The sequence below is a fragment of the Rattus norvegicus genome, chromosome 4 (assembly GCF_021556685.1).
Source record: "Rattus norvegicus strain SHRSP/BbbUtx chromosome 4, alternate assembly SHRSP_T2T, whole genome shotgun sequence".
NCBI classification, from domain to species: domain Eukaryota; kingdom Metazoa; phylum Chordata; class Mammalia; order Rodentia; family Muridae; genus Rattus; species Rattus norvegicus.
In genome coordinates, this window is record NC_141537.1 from 153,030,252 (window position 1) to 153,046,723 (window position 16,472).

Here is a 16,472-nt window from a genome sequence, read left to right on the forward strand (position 1 = left end):
CACAGCACTCCCCCCACCACAGTGTTCCTCCCCATCATAACAGTCATCTCTATCACAGCACTCCCCCATCACAGTGCTCCTCCCCATCACAGTGCTCCTCCCCATCACAGCGCTCCTCCCCATCACAGCACTCCTCAGTCCTCCCCATCACTGCACTCCCCCATCACTGCACTCCCCCATCACAGTGCTCCCCCATCACAGTGCTCCCCCATCACAGTGCTCCCCCATCACTGCACTCCCCCATCACTGCACTCCCCCATCACAGTGCTCCTCCCCATCACAGTGCTCCCCCATCACTGCACCCCCCCATCACAGCACTCCTCCCCATCACAGCACTCCTCAGTCCTCCCCATCCTCTAGCTCTCTCATCCTTCCCACCCTCTCTTCCTAAATGTTTCTTTAGTTTGGGTGGGATGTACTAATACAGTTGTCCATCCAGGGCTGAATGCTCAATATTCACTTTCTTTCTGCACTTTGGCCCCTAACTGCTACCCACTGCAGGGAGAAGCAGTCTGCCTAGCTTGAAAGCAGCACTAAACTGTATGTGTAAGCATTAATATTTAGAAGGTAGTCTGACAACATGTCCATTTAGCAAGACAACAACAGTAGTAGGACCTGTGACCTTAGCCATGGCCAGGCGTGAACTCCCCCTAGGGACAGGCCTCAAACTTGACTCTGGTTGGCAAACGCCGCTCGCCTTCACGCCTCGCACTGCGCCAATCTCTCCACATTTTTTCACCTTCGTTCAGTAGACTGCTCCTTTCCACTTCAGGCCACATTAACAGCTCTCTTTGGTCATCTGTAGTCATGTCGCTCAGTTTTCTCTCAAGCTATAGCCCTGCAAAGAACTGCTTATTTGATTTGCTCAGAATTCACTGAGATCCTTGGATCTTTGTTTTTGCATCAAATTAACCTGTATAATTTTCTTTTCACGGTACTTTTGTCTGATGTGAATGGGAACGTGTCGACTGTTTTCTTTTTCTTTGGGGGGTTTTCTGTTTGGGTTTGTTTATTTGGGGTTTGGTTTTTGTTTCTTTCTTTGTTTCTGTATGTGTTCTGATGTCTCTGGAACAGTTTAAATGACAGGAATTCACGATTCCTTTAAAGGCAAAAACTTTTTAGTGGTCATGTTGGTTTCCTACTATTATGACATCACCCTAAATAATCAAGCTTAAAGGTACAAAAGCTAATTTGAATGCACAAATTCTTTGGTTTCTGCCCATAGACATTTGGCCCATTACTTCTGGGGTTGGGTAGCACAGCAGTTCATGAAGGGTGCATGCCACAAAGAGAGCTGTTCACTTTGTGACAGGCAGAAAGAGAGAGAGAGGAAGGGGAGGGGCCGTGTCCCAATATCCTCTTTGGGCATGCTCCCCAAAGGCCTGTCTTCTTTTTTTTTCCTAGTAGAATCTACTTCCTAATAATTCAGTAGTGCTGTGGCCTGGGGACCAAGCCTTTGACATTGTCCTTTGGGGATATTTGGGACCCCAACTACAGCAGAGTCTATTGGGAGAACTTTGGGACTCTGTATTAACTGCAGGAATGATTCTTCTATAAGACCAAAAGGAAGAGCCCACACGAGGTTCCTCTAGTACTAAGGAAGGCTCATCCACGTAGAGACCCCGCTGTTTATTGAGTATCGCCCCACGTGAGACCCTGATCTCAGCTGTTTGAAAGGCTCATGCTAGTTTAGTAGCATTGACGGGCCCTTCCTGATCGTCACCACTTCAACTGAAGTGGAAGGAGATAAACACGTAGAACCCTAGAACGCCAAGGATAAGGCAGTTTCCCAAGATGCACCTGGCCCTCTAACTCTGGAACCCCAGAACACAGTGGTCTCCTGGTGTGGAAAGCTGCGCTCATACCAGGACCAAGACTAGAACAAAGGATAAATGAAGGGAAGAAACAACCTCAGGAATGCTGGTGCCAGGGCATGAGTTTCCTGGAGCTGATCCTGAAGGAAATGGGAAGCCACTAAAAATGAGGCAGTGGGGGAGGGGCAAATTAACAGCAGGTTGGCAGGAAGGGTGGCATGGTCGAATTTAATTGAAAGAGACTGAGAGGCCTGCTAGTCCTCTGGAGTTCGTGCCAAATGTGATGATTTAGCAAGACGGGAGACGACTGTACACTGCCAGGAAGTGTCTCGGCGGCGGCAGCAGCTGTGTCCATCCTCTGGACAAACTCGACAATAGACCCATCTTGAACATCCTCGCCATCTTGAAAATCCCCTGACCCTGCCAGAATGTCGTTTCACAGTTAATTCTGTTTCATCTTCCCGGTGTTTCTAAGGAGAAGCTAATGGGCATTGCCGCTCCCACGCACATGTAAGTGGGATGATATTTACTAACCACAGGTAAGCCATAGACTATAGGCATGATTTGAGTATGTAGTATTAAAGTAAGCATTCAAATTCACAACAAATTTTTCTATTCCAACCATCCACGCTATGTGTGCATATACTGTCACATAGAAAATAATATTACTTCCATTTGGTGTGCCAAATTATATGAAATAGGCCAAAATAGTATGCTGGTCATGGTTGTCAGGCTGAAGTAGGCTGGTTTTAATGAAATAAACCAATGCAAAGTACTGCAGGCTTTAACCCAGTTCTTGAAGCTATCCACATCATCTTGCCAACAGTTTCCCAGGCTTGAAGATCAGAGTCTTTACTGTAATTTAATTATAGCTACACTCAAGACAGGTGGCACTTACAGAGTTTCCAGGTTTGTTTCATAAGTGACTTTCCAACACAACCCTGCCAAGTGATTCTTAGCTTGTTATACTGAGAAAAACAAAACAAAAACATTGAATGAGCCCACTTAAATATCCCAACTTAAGGGTGCTGGTCAGTAATTCAAAAAAAAAAAAAAACCAGCCTGAAAAAGCCACCCAAAACATTATTTTAAGCTTACTTAAAATATATACATATAAATGTATAATATATGCATTATACATTTATATGTATAATGTGTGAACACACATGGACATATGTGTATAGTCTGAATAAGTTATTCCACTTGGGGTGATAATGGTTCCCCCAAGAACCATAGACTATGTAGCAAAAGTCCCAGCGCCAGGCATGAGAAACTTCCCTTCAAGTTGTTGGCCAGTGGAGTCAAAGAGACTCTCAAGACAGTCTGGGCCTTTGCCACTGCCCTCGGTTGCCTTCCAGAACTTGACATTCAGATGCTATTATTGCAGAGAACGCCACAAGCTTCCAACTCGGGACTTAGAGGACTCAAGCTGGGTCTAATCAGGAAGCCTCCTCCTTGAGGACTAGATCTCGTAGCACCAGAAAGTACCAGAAGAAGCTGCCAAGAGAGAAAAGCAATGGCTCGTCCTACCCAACCCCAAAGCCTGCAAACCACAGCAGTGACCACCATGGCCAGAGGTCCCCAAGGGCAGTCCTTATATTCTGAGGACAACCAACAACCATCTAACTGGATGTAAGACCCACTTGACAAGAGGGAAACCATGACTGGTCCTGTAACTCAGCCAACCATTGGCTTGTGGCTGGTGAGTTCATGCGTCTTAGAGGGGAATCTATACCGATGCTCTCCTAAACCAATATAATTCCTAACTACATTCAAAATACTTATCCTTACACCCACATGCAAATGTGACCCTGGCCCCTCATCGAAGAAGCTTCTTGTAGCATACAGACGTCATTACAGAAAGCCACGGTGGTCAAAACATAGACTGGAGTGCCCAACACCAACTGATTCTTCTATAGCACAACCCATACACCTAAGGTTCAGGGAACATCCCAGAAAGATAGGGAATGGGTGTATAAGAACCAGAGGACCTGAACATCTGCTGTAAGATAGTGTCTTTTATTCATGATTGGGAATCTGTACCTATAAAATCTCAAAACTGTGATCACCTAAGTAAACAAGACTTACATGAGACAACCTAGTGAACATGTCACTATGGATAGGGAAATCTCACAACACCCTTTAGATGAAGAGCTATAGCCAACTAAAGTCTGGGGAGACAGAGAATGATTTTTCCAAGAACGAGGCCCCTGATAGATTATCCAGTCCCAAGTGGTCAGTCCTAAACACACACATAAACCAGTGACACTAAATGCATTTGGCAGACTGTGTTAGTGTTGGGGGGGGTGAGTAATAAAGAATAAGAAATAAGACGTCTTGAATTTGAAAAACTGTGAGGGAAACACAGGAAGAGTTGGAGGAGCAGAGAGAGGATGAGTAATGTAAATACAACACCCACGTAGGACATCCTCAAAAATTAAATTCTAAAAATAAGCACAAGTAAATAAAAATACATTTTCATTTTTAAAAAATAATGGCTAGCCTTTTTTGAGATAACTTGCTAATTTGCGTCTCACCTCTTAAGAAGTCACTTGACAGTTCACTCAGTAAATAAGTGCTGAGCGCCTGGCGCATGACAGACATTGCCGTAAGCCCCTTGGGATAGGTGATTTGTGAACTGAACAGTCCTGACAGTGGGGATAAATGTCAGAACCTAAGAAACAGAGCAGCCCAGGGTAGTGGTGGGGAGGGTAAAGGACAAGTTGTAATATCACTGATGGTGGATATTGGCCCCTAGACAAAAACTACATCTGAGGAAAGGATTGAAAGAGAAAAATCTAAGAGCGGTGACCCCAACTAGCACCGACAGTGTGCCCTAGCACACTGGCCCTCCAGCAGGCCACTGGGATCACACAGGAATAAGAGGGACATACACGCATCAGAGGTCAGAGAGAGGTGGATGTAGTGTGGACCACTGAAAGGTCTCCAGCCTCTGCTTGCCGTGAGTCTAAGACCTCGCAGGATCCTGGGCAAAGGAGAAGGAAGCATAGACTTGTAGGTACAGGGGCGACCGTCCCAGTCCTGGTCTGAAGTCTGCAGCTGGAGGAAACAAGCACCATCAGGGCTGCCTAGAAGCTCTTCAGTAATCTTCAGGAGCAACAATGTGGCGGTGTCTTTAGATAAACATCAGCAGAAGGAGGGGAGAAGGTTGGGTTCCAGAGCTCTTTTAAAAAGAAAAGCTCTCGGGCTGGAGAGGTGGCTCAGTGGTTAAGAGCACTGATTGCTCTTCCAGAGGTCCTGAGTTCAATTCCCAGCAACCACATGGTGGCTCACAGCCATCTGTAATGAGATCTGGTGCCCCTCTCCTGGTGTGTCTGAAGACAGCAACAGTGTACTCATGTAAATAAAATAAATAAATAAATCTTTAAAGAAAGGGGGGTTACATTTAAAAAAAAAAGCTCTCAAAGCTCCTAATAAGTGAAAATGTTATCAGTTGCTCTGGAGGTCCAACAGAACACAGTACAGGAAATCAAGGATCCCGCTATGGAAGCGCCTTCCCCTGAATTGGTCTGTTTGGAATGCTTCCATGGAGAACTTGGACCCCTGCCTTGGGGTTGCAAGCACAGGTTTTCAGAATACAGTGAACCCTGTTATCCAGAATGCCATAAAGTATTTATTTCCCTTACAAAATTTTCAATCAGCTGGGATTTTTTTTTAAGTCAACATATAAAATGTTGCATGTTTGTGAAATACCACGTGACATTTCTATACACAAAGACATTATGTAACGTTTGCAGCAATGTCGGCTCAGCAGGAATTTTAGACAGAGCTAAGACATTAAGAGATGCTCAACTTGTCACGAGAGGAGTTTGAGAGGTCGAAAGCATTCTTTTAATTCCAGGGTCAAAGTTAGTACATGAACCAAGACCCTTGGGGAATTTGAGCAAGAACACATCCTTGGAAACAGCCACAATTCCTGGAGCCAGACCCCTGCCTGACAGAACCCAGCATCCCTAGCGATGCTCTCTGGATAGAACTGAGAGAGGATCCATCACTGACATCTCCCAGGTTTCTCAGGGCCCCACAGCACCAGCAACCCTTAGTTCTCTCCAAAACCAGCTTAATCGTTGGGAGTCCACAGAAGTCCTCGGCAACTGATCCGGAGATTTGCACCACAGAAGTCCTCGGCAACTGATCCGGAGACTTGCACCACAGAAGTCCTCGGCAACTGATCCGGAGATTTGCACCATATTTCTGTAAAGAGCAGGAGAGAGAGCTTTATGCTTCTCACTCATACAACGTCCGACAGGATTTCTCAGCCTTGCCATTGTAGGTTAGATGCAGCAAAGGTAACTGGAAAATAGGTGAGCACAAATGTGGTGAAATAAAACTTTATTTATAAACACGGAAACTTGATTTTTGTCTCATTTTCAGCTGTCACAAAATGTGACTGACTATTTTCAATCACATGAAAGCTGAGGGACAAGGCAATTAACAGCAGTTACTGCTTTTGCAGAAGGCTCGAGGTGGCTTCCCGCACCCACGTCAATCTGCTCGCAACCGCCTGTAAGTTCAGTTCCAGGGAATCAGATGCCCTCTTTCGACCTCTGGGAAAACACACAGGCATAAATTTAAACTAAATAGATGTTTTTAAATTAATTTTTTTTTACCTAAAAATCATTTCTGATCTTGCTGCCCAGCATAAGCTGGATCTGGTTTTCTGGCAGTAGTTCAAGGACCCCTGGCCCGAATCCTGGGCCCCAATTAACTGGGCTGGAAGGGAGACTCCTGCACCCTGAGCCCTTGCTCTCTGGGGACAACCTAATAGGCACAAAGAAATGTGAGGCTGGATGTACGGCAGTAATGACTATTGTAAATCCACTGTGCCGAGGGCAGGCACCCAGGACTCAGTGATGCAGCCCGGTAATTACAAGGCAACTCAATTTCCTGGCTCTTTGCTGCCACCTGCTGGAACATTATTATAATGTTATTCGGCTCAGCACCCACCAAATTTGAGTCGCATCCCTTGGAGTTTTGTGATGCTTCGATTGGAACTCTGGCCCCGGGTCCAGAAAATACAGAAGAAAAATAAATAAATTCACAGGAGTCACAAAACTCACCAAATAAATGACAAAAACGTCTTCATTCCATAGCTTACTAGTACAGCAGTTCTCAACCCGTGGGTTGCAACCCCTTTGGCAAACCTCTGTCCCCAAAAAATATTTTCATTACAATTCATATGGGTGGGGGTCATAACAGCATGATAAACTGTGTTAAAGGGTGGCAGCATTAGGGATCTTGAGAACACTGTGCTAATATCAGGGTGAGGGGATCCAAAAGGGCAAGTGGAGGAAGGAAGGGAAAAATAAGTCTATGTATCCTCAGTTATGTGAGCTGTGCTGGTACAAGAGGTGTTCTGCAAACGGGCGGTGTTCCCTGCTACTGAGAAACCTATAACCATGCTTTAGCCATATACGTGTGAGGAAGAGTGATATGAGTAGCAACGTGCAGCAGCGTAGGAGAGGGCAAGCTCATGCACCAATATGGTCAAGCACTAGATGCTGCTAACTCTGAAAACATGGCGAGGAAAATCAGAAGCACTGACGAGACTCAACTTCACTCCCACCTAACTGCAAGCCAGCGCCTACCATCCTCCTGCTGTGGTTTCTCCGGCCCTTAGTGGGAAGCACGTGTCTGGATGCTGCTGCCTCGTAGAGACTGTGCTGTAATGCCATCGTAATTCAGATTAGCAGTCCTGTAGCAAGAATGCTCGAGATAAAATGGGAGGTGAGGGGCTGGCAGAGGGAGTTACATGTAACAAGAGCCCCACAGAGGGTCAGTAAGATCAGGCTTCCTGGACCCCACATCAAATTGCCAGTGTCAGGGAGAAAGGTCAGGGCTGAGACCAAACGATATTTACAGTGCTATAAAAAGCTGTGGGGCTACTGTCCTTTAAAACCTTACCACTCACTAGGAAATCAGGGAATGCAGAAATAGGGGTGCCCTGCTCCTCTCTGGACATTTCAAGCACTTACAGACATGAAAAGAACAAGTCAAGATCCCACACAAAGTAGGTGTGACCCACAGAAGGTCATAAAGCCATGGTGCCTGGACTCGGACAGCCCCATGTCAGACCTGGGGTCTGGGCAGTAAAGGACAACATGTGCAAACATCAGACGCAGTTCTAATACAAAACTATCCCAAAGAAGAGCAGCTAGATCCCAGCGTCACAAGACACGAGCTGTGGCACTCTGTAAAGAGTGTCTTTACAGAACAAAAGACAAAGTGGCATCATTCACAGCTTCTCATTCCAAACCCTGCTCTCAGGTGTGAAACCAAAGACTTGAAAAGATAATGACAGAAAGATCAAAAGGTTGGTCTGTCCATTATCCTGTGCACGTATGTGGCATGAGAAGCCAAGGGTGTCTTTATCTTTCTAACTTTGTATGTATGTCTGTTTGTGTCTCATAGGCATGTCTGTCTATATATCTGTGCAAGCCTCCATCTGTAAACAAATATGTGTGCCATGTGTCCCCGTGTCTGTGTCTCTCTGCATGTTACTACTCCTATGTGAATCTCTGTCTCTTAAAGTTCACCTGCATGTATCACCATCTCTTTGTGTGCATCAATGTACACCTCTCTGTGTGCCCATCTGCTGTGGTTTGAATAGGTTTGGCTCCCATACATTTATGTGTTGGAATGCTTGGCCATAGGGAATGGCACTCTTATGAAGTGTGGCATTATTAGAGGAGGCGTGGCCTCAGAGGGGCGTGGCCTTGTGGGAAGGGCATGGCCTTGTTGGGGAGGCGTGGTCTTATTTGGGTGTGGCCTTATTGGAGGAGGCGTGGCCTTGTTGGAGGGAGTGTGTCTCCATCTGGTATTCATATCTGTATGTCTTGTGTATGCCTATGTGCTTCTATGTGCATCCATGTTCTCTGCTGATATGCTTGTATGAATACAGCTCTGCCTATTTGTATCACCGTTACATATCTGTCTCTTTGTGTATCTGTGTCTCTGGAAGTGTCTCCCTGTCTGAGTTTCCGAGTGTGAAAGTATCTCCATCTCTGATGTCTCTGTGGGAGGCCCTGTAGATGAGGGAGGAAGAACTGACTGGAAAGCCTCTTCCCACAACTACTTGGACAGAGTCTGGCAGGTCTGCTGCCGCACACACCCAAGCTCCATCATGAAGGTGTAAAGACTGTCTAGGAGTAAGACATGTGCCATCAGTCACGGGAGATGGAGGACAAAGGGGCGGTAGGAAGCAGAAAAAACAGAGGACCCTTACAGCAATCCTCTCTCCACAAGCAAAGCATAGGGGTATAACCCTAAGTTCAAGGTGACTGGGAAGCTGGGCACCACTGAAGACCTAGACAGTGCTGGAACTGGGGTGTGTGACATCATCACGGGAGTCCTGGAGGTTTAGAAGTGCCCACGCTGTTCTTGCCACAGCACATCTCTGCCCATATCACCCAGGGACTCGGGGGGAGGGGGGGAAGGACGCCATTCCAGAACCTTTCCCAGCCCTCTGTGAAAGCCCCAGAGGTTGCAAACGTGAGGGAAATAGGCAGATCAACAGAAGCCTGAAGACACCAAGGCCCAGGAAGGAAGCAGTCGTCCCCGGGCACCAGGTAGGCACTCTATGGAACCTGGAACTCCCCTGACAGAATCCACCCAAAGAATAAGTGAAGGGCAACCATAAAAGTTTAGCCCAACATGCCTAATTCATCACCGGAGTGAAAGAGCCCTAAATTGGTTGACTACCATTCTGAGACCCAAAGGAAAAGCCAGTTTAGCATCACTAAGAACTTAGATACCAGGTCCAGCTGGAGTTATTGGCCCAGCAAGGAAGTTTCTGTCGGTTAAAGTAGGATGGTAATTACCTCCCCTCTTCAAGTGGGAAAGAGCCACCTTCCAGTGAATTCTTCCTCCTCTCAGCCGGGTTGTCCTACGAAGGTAACAGATAGCCAAAGAAAAGGGACAAAGAAAGTTCCATCTTTCTTCTTTTATAATCTTTGCTCCAGGTTGGAGTTAAAAATCCAAACTCAAGGGCCTGGGATCACACTCTTGCCTCATGACCACGGCCGCGGTAGAGTTGGTCTTGTGTGTGCCCACAGCGCCCCCTGCTGCTGTAAGGGCAAAAAGGCTTCTGGGCTTGGGAAAAATTTCCGCCTCCTGAACACTTGTTAGGGAAGCCCCTAGGTGAAGCAAGCAAATCTCTAAGAAGTCTGGAAATTACCGTGTACCACATACAGACTCGGACCTGAGCGCACACAGAAGCCCAAATACAGAACAGCGAGGTCAACTATGGGCACCAAGAGCGACCTGCACCTCAATTCAGAGATCGCCTACACAGAGTGTCAGAAGTTGGCTCTCTTGGGAGCCCCAGGAAGTGGCAAGCTTGTGAAGGGAAACCCAAAAATGTTCTACCTGGGTAGAAATACCTCTGAAGAGTGGAAGCAGGAGCAGCTGAAGCCGCACAACAGGAGACAAAGAGCATAACGCCACTCGCCCCCAACCTCCCCCAGCTACTTCCAAAAGCCGCCCTGGGTTAAATTTCAGATTATGTATTAACCATAAAATCAGCTGTGTGACTATTATGGCTGTGATCTCTACATCCCAAGAAAGGCACCAACTATTCTGAAACACAGATGAGGCTGCCATAAAACCTTTGAAATGACTGTCGTTGCTTTCTGCCTATTTCAGAAATAAAAATCATTGCCTGTTTCTTACTTCAGTAAAAACAAATGAAAATAAAGTTAATCTAAGTCTTGTTTGGTAAGGAAACATGAGGACAAAAAGAAGAGAAAGGAAGCAGGTCATTGTATGCCCTTATAGAGTGACCGTATACTTCAACATTATTACTACCATCGCCATTAAATTTCATAAATGCAAATTGGAAGAAATTAAGGAGACACGAGAACTGTATGAAGTGTGAGGCTCTGAGTTGAATCTTGGAACATAAAATCAACCACATTAAAAAACTAATTAAATTTAAATAGCCAGAAACTTATGCTTAAATATTAGTCTGGCATGTTGTAACAATGTCCTTTATGTTACAATTCTGTAAGTGTGTACTATTAGAAGAAGCAAAAGGCATAAATTTTTGTGTTGCTTTGCAAACCTTTGGTAAGCCTATAATCATTTTAAAAATTCTTTCAAAAACGTTAAACAACTGGGGCTGGAGAGATGGCTCAGTGGTTAAGAGCACTGCTCTTCCAGAGTTTGTGAGTTCAATTCCCAGCAACCACAGGGTGGCTCGCAACCATCTGTAATGGGGTCTGATGACCTCTTCTGGTGTGTCTGAAGACAGCTACAGTGTATCCCTATACATAAAATAAATAATTCTAAAAAAAAGTTAAACAACTATATCTTAAATAACCTCTTTACCAAAGGATTCTCCGAGAAAACTGTGGTCTCTATTATTTCCTGCTGCTATAATAAGAACAAGTAATTTACAAAGTCTAGAGATGGATTTGCCTTGTGGCTTCTGGAGGGTGGGATGTTTAAAAGGCATGGAACTAACACCTGGTGATTGGCTTCTCGCTGCACCATAACATCACCTGCTTCAAGCATGCTCACTGAGATCTCTCTTCCTCTTATGCAGTCACTGGAGTCATCATGAAGTCCCACCCTCATGACCTCATTTAATCTCATTTACCTCATCTGCCAGCCAGTTTTTATGGCAACTTGACACAGGGGAGAGTTATTCTGGAAAACGGACTCTTAGTTGAGAACATGTTCTTACCAGACTGACCTGTAGAAAAGCCTGTGGTACATTTTCTCAATTGATGATTGATGTCGATGGGCCTATCCCATAGGGGTGGTGCCACCCCTGAGTGATAATAGTGGTCCTGGATGGTATTAGAAAGCAGGCTAAGCAAGCCAGGAACCAGCATTCCTCCATGGCCTTTGCATCCAGAGTTCCTGCCCCTGGTTCCTGCCTTAAGTTCCTGCCAATCTGTCACATGATGAACTATAAGTAATAAGAGAAATTAAACTCTTGCTTTCCCAAGCTGCTTTTGGTAGTAGTGGGGTTTTTGTTTGTTTAGTTGGTTGGCTGGCTGGCTGACCGGCTGGCTGGTTGACTGGTTGGTTGGTTGGCAGTTTGATTAATTGATTGGCTTGTTGGTTTATTAATTGGTTTTGTTTGCGGGGGTGTTCTAATTTTTTTTTGTTGTTTTTTGTTTTCGTTTTTGCTGTTTTGGCAGGATTTCTCTGTGAAATTCTGGCTGTCCTGAAACTTGCTCTATAAACCAGGCTGGCCTAGATCTCGGAGGTCAGCCTGCTTCTACCTGTGAGTGTTAGGATTAAAGGAACATACCACCAAATCCTGACTGGTCCTGGTGTTCTATTACCAAACTAGAAAAGAAACTAAGCTACCTCCCAAGGGCCTCAACTTCAAATGCCACCAAATTTTCCAACATCTGAACCTTGAGGAACATATTCAAATAGTGGCAACCGTGCTAATTATTTGGAGGCTTAACCAGACCTTGTATAACAAAAAGAATTCGGCCACCTAGCCCAAGGTCCTCCAATCCCTCTTCTACAATTCATGAATCCACAGTCCCACACAGAGCTATCTTGAGATTGTCAGAGAAAATTCCGAATCCAAGGGTCGGAACTGAGGTGTCAAGTATGGAGAAACTGGCATTTAACAGAATCTGAAAAGCTACATTGTCCACATCCAAATTTCAATCACACTTTACTTCTGGCCATTCGTAAGAGGCCTTCCTACAAAATGGGTGACAGACGTTCAGAGCCCTGCACCACACCATTCTCATTTTAAGAGAATGACACTAACAAAGATCACTTCCCATCTGTAAGTCAAGCAACACCCCCAAGTACATCTTGAAAGGGTCCTAACTGCAGCCTTTCAAGCTTAGTGACGCCAACCAGGATAGTCAGGTCTGAATGATAACGCCAAACAAGAAATGGCAGTCTGTCCCATAGCCCTGGGAAAAGATACAAACAAGGACGACATTCAGTCATTACCGCTTCCCACACTTCTACTACCTTTATTTGCTGCTCCAGCAGGAGAGAAGACCATGGCTCGTTAGAGGGCAGAACCACATAGCAAGAGTGAAAATATGGCTGAAGCTTAACCATAGCTTTTGATTCAGATAGTTCTGGGGAGGCGATCAGTGATGGCCACCTAAGGCTCATGCAGGAAAAACATCATCCTGAGTTACCAAATCAGGTACCACAAACTCAAACTCAATACACTTCTGTGTGAAGGAACGGAGCGGTGACTTCGGAGAACCAGACTTGTTTACATGATTTCCAGCCCCAAGAAATAGGGAATGGGTCAAAAGACATGGCATGATCTGGGCAGTGGTGGCCCATGCTTTAATCCCAGCACTCAGAAGGCCGAGGCAGGTGGATCTATGAGTTCGAGGCCAGACTGGTCTACAGAGAGAATTCCAGGGCAGCCAGGGATACACAGAAAAACTTTGTCTCCAAAAAACAAAAAAACAAAAAGACACTGCCATGGCCCTGGCCAAGGGTTCATGAGCCTTTCCAGAGAATTTCACCAAAGTATACGTTCTCCTTCTCAGATGAGCCCAGCAGCTCTAGGTGGTCACTGAGCATGAGGGCCTGAGAAAGTCACCTCTCTCCTGAGCCCTGGCCTCTGTGATGTAAGAAAGATGTGAGATGTGGAATGTGAGGTCATTGCTGGGGGGAGGGGGCTTAGCTGCCCCCAGGCTATGAGCCTGCTCTTCTGTGAGGAAATAAACGCAGCCCTGAGGCAGGTTGGAAACTGTTCTCATAAACTCTTCCAGGACAAGAAGGATGACAGGAAGGGAGGCTCCTCTTTCCCTAAGCTGGCCAGCCCACAGAAGCTTCTAGAATAGTCACTCCATTCACAGAATGCATTTTTAGGACCTTTGACACATATTTCAAAACATCAAATCAAAATTGTAGAGCCCAAGGTCAAAAATAAATCAATTTCCCAATACTTTAACATAGATAGTCTGGTTTTTAGTGACTTCTGATGTCTGACACAGACATGTGACACTGAAACAAATGGCCAAACTATATTTCAGTCTCTACCCAGATGTAAACCCCATGTTCAAGGCACACAAGGTAAAACCCAACCACTCTCCTTCCAACTACTTTAACAGAAGCCACCTGTCTCAGCTGAGCAGCCTCTCTGGAGACTGGCCCCGCCCCCTGAGTGTATTTCAGTACATTTTCTTTGTTTTTTTTCATGTTCTGGGTAAATTAGTTCAACTTCCTGCATCAACAGCCTTCCCTATGGCATTTTAAACGGCATGGGGTGGCCCATATGGGAAATAAAAGGAGACACCCTCAAGGAAAAAGACAAGTGGCCACATTCTACAGCCCAGATATGCCTCATCTCATTTTTGCTTGTCTTATGTGTTATTTCTGCCTCTCTTTTCTGGTAACTGAAGCCAAAAATGCCATACCCCAAAATTGTTAAAAGCACCCCGTTGGCTTAAACTTTGGGAGGGGTTTGATATCCAGACTTTTATGTCTCTGCCATGCCTCAACCCTGTAATCCCCTTGCTTCCTGCTCATTTCCTTGAGAGAAGAAAAGGGTCTCCAATCCTCCCTCTATTGTCCCCTCCCAGGCTCCCTCCCACAGGTGGATAAGTGGGAAGCATGAAATGCACATGCGTGCACACACACACATAAACACACACACATAAACACACACATAAACATATACACATAAACACACACATATACACACACACATAAACACACACATACACACACACACACACATAAACACACACCCAACCACTCTTCCTTGTGTCCTTCTGTCATGTGCCTCTGTGGGGCTGATGGTCATCAGGGTGCCAATGGAAAGAAACAGTTTAGCTCTCTCTGCCTCCCTGGTGCCAGGACTCCCTCTCCTTCCCTCCACTACCATTCCATCAGAGCCAGAGAAACACCCTTCCTCAGACTGAGAGGAGACAGAGACAGACAGGTAAAGTCAGGTGCACATAACTTCCCACCACAGGAAGGCTAACGCTGGTGTCCTGCAACTGATTTAGGCCCTTGTATAAACCTCCTCCAACCAAAATAGTTAACAAGTAACCAAATGGCCACAATTGAAAAGTAAAACCCAGTAAGGGGGTTCCCTAGAGACAGGCAAGTGAAGAAGATACATGGATGAAAAGGCTATCCCAAGGTAACCTCTGGTACATCACAAACCACTTAAGGGTTACACAGACTACATCTCATTCCTGTAACAGACGATCTGGAGATGGTGCCAGTGCAGCGACAGTATCATGACCTATCCATCGCCTACATCAGAAAGAAAGGTCTGACGGTACAGAGGACCCCTCCCATCCCCTGATCTTTGTGAAATGCCCCTGGACTGGGAAACAGGGGAGTCTTGAGCTGCATGTTTGCCCCGCCCACTCGTACATTTCAGAAACTCCCTGCTTTTACTTTCTTTTTTTGTCCAATTGATAAGATATAATTACCCACTTAAATAAGATATAATTTGCTCATCTAGACATACAAAGCCCTGTACACATCCATCCCTTAAGAATAATCATAACAACCTGTAGATGTGCAGAGAGGAATCTTAACATCCGCCGCCATGTTCTCTCGGCTGCTCTCTCTGCTTTTACTTTCACTATTAACAAAGCTACAGTTTTGCTACTGCTTTACCTCGTTTTTCTCAGTGCTGTGGCCCAAAGAACCTGGATATCACATCATACAAGGTCTCTAAACCACATCCAATAAAGGGGCCAGACTGTGAACCCTATAGGTGTGGAGGTAGGACTGGATAAGTGTGCAGAGCGTCACTCACAGCCTGCCACTGCCATGACGGGATTCCTCTAAAGCCCCTAGACAAACTGGGAGACCATGGGGACTGCACTGTTACTGCTGTTCTGAAGGATGGGCCCATGCGCTCACTACTTCCAACCTTGAGCTTTTCTAGTTTGGGCTGAGGCAATGCAAGAGATGGCTAAGGCTTTTAAAACTGGGGTTTCTTTTTCTGAGGGACCTGACAGGCCCACCATCACAAATAAGGGTACCATTCTCTGTGCGTTCTCAATATGTGACATCCATTCATGAGATGGTGGGGCCATGTTCCCACTGCAGGACAACTTCTCCTTCGAACTTCCTCTGCATTCTCACCCACGAGACACACAGGAGATTCCTCCTCACCTCTCCCAGTTCCCCATGCACCACCTCATCAGAGCTAACTACTAGAAGCCAACCAGGACGCTGGCAATGGCCTCCCTTTTACCCCTGGACCCTCCCAGGGTTAAAATCCACTGAGCCCGAACGTAATGAGTAGGTGGAGCAGAGGGGGTCTTCTCTCCCAAACTGCGTTGTAGAAAGGGAAAAACCTCACAGCCACGTCAGGGTCACACCGCACAGTCACTGCCTGTGACGGCTGCCCTCAGGAAAGGCAATGCTGGCCAGCAATGGTTATCAGCAACCCTTACAGGCTACATCTTGCAATACGGGGGGACTTAACATCTCCTCTTCCTTTTCTCCCAACTCGGGACCCCTCAGTGAGCAGCATGTGAGACCTCTCTCCTAGTCTCCCTTGGCCTCTATTCCCTGTCCTGCTTGTAAAGACTCGCCTTTCTCTCTCCTCTGTCTTCATTTCTCTCTCCAGCACTTGCAGCAACTTCCGGGTGGGGTATCCTAATATGACCTGTGTTTGTGTGCCCCTCTGTACTGGCTGGTTTTGTGTGTCAACTT

The 16,472-nt window shown here is 46.0% G+C and overlaps 1 long non-coding RNA gene across 1 annotated transcript; it reads right to left on the reverse strand.

The window, feature by feature from the left end:
• Positions 1-5,428: 5,428 nt before the first annotated feature.
• LOC120102374 (uncharacterized) lies at positions 5,429-15,389 on the reverse strand. The gene is made up of 2 exons (XR_015686131.1): positions 15,314-15,389; positions 5,429-6,029 (listed from the first exon to the last, which is right to left on the reverse strand). It is a non-coding gene; the product is annotated as an uncharacterized LOC120102374 (long non-coding RNA).
• Between the last annotated feature and the right edge of the window lie 1,083 nt (positions 15,390-16,472).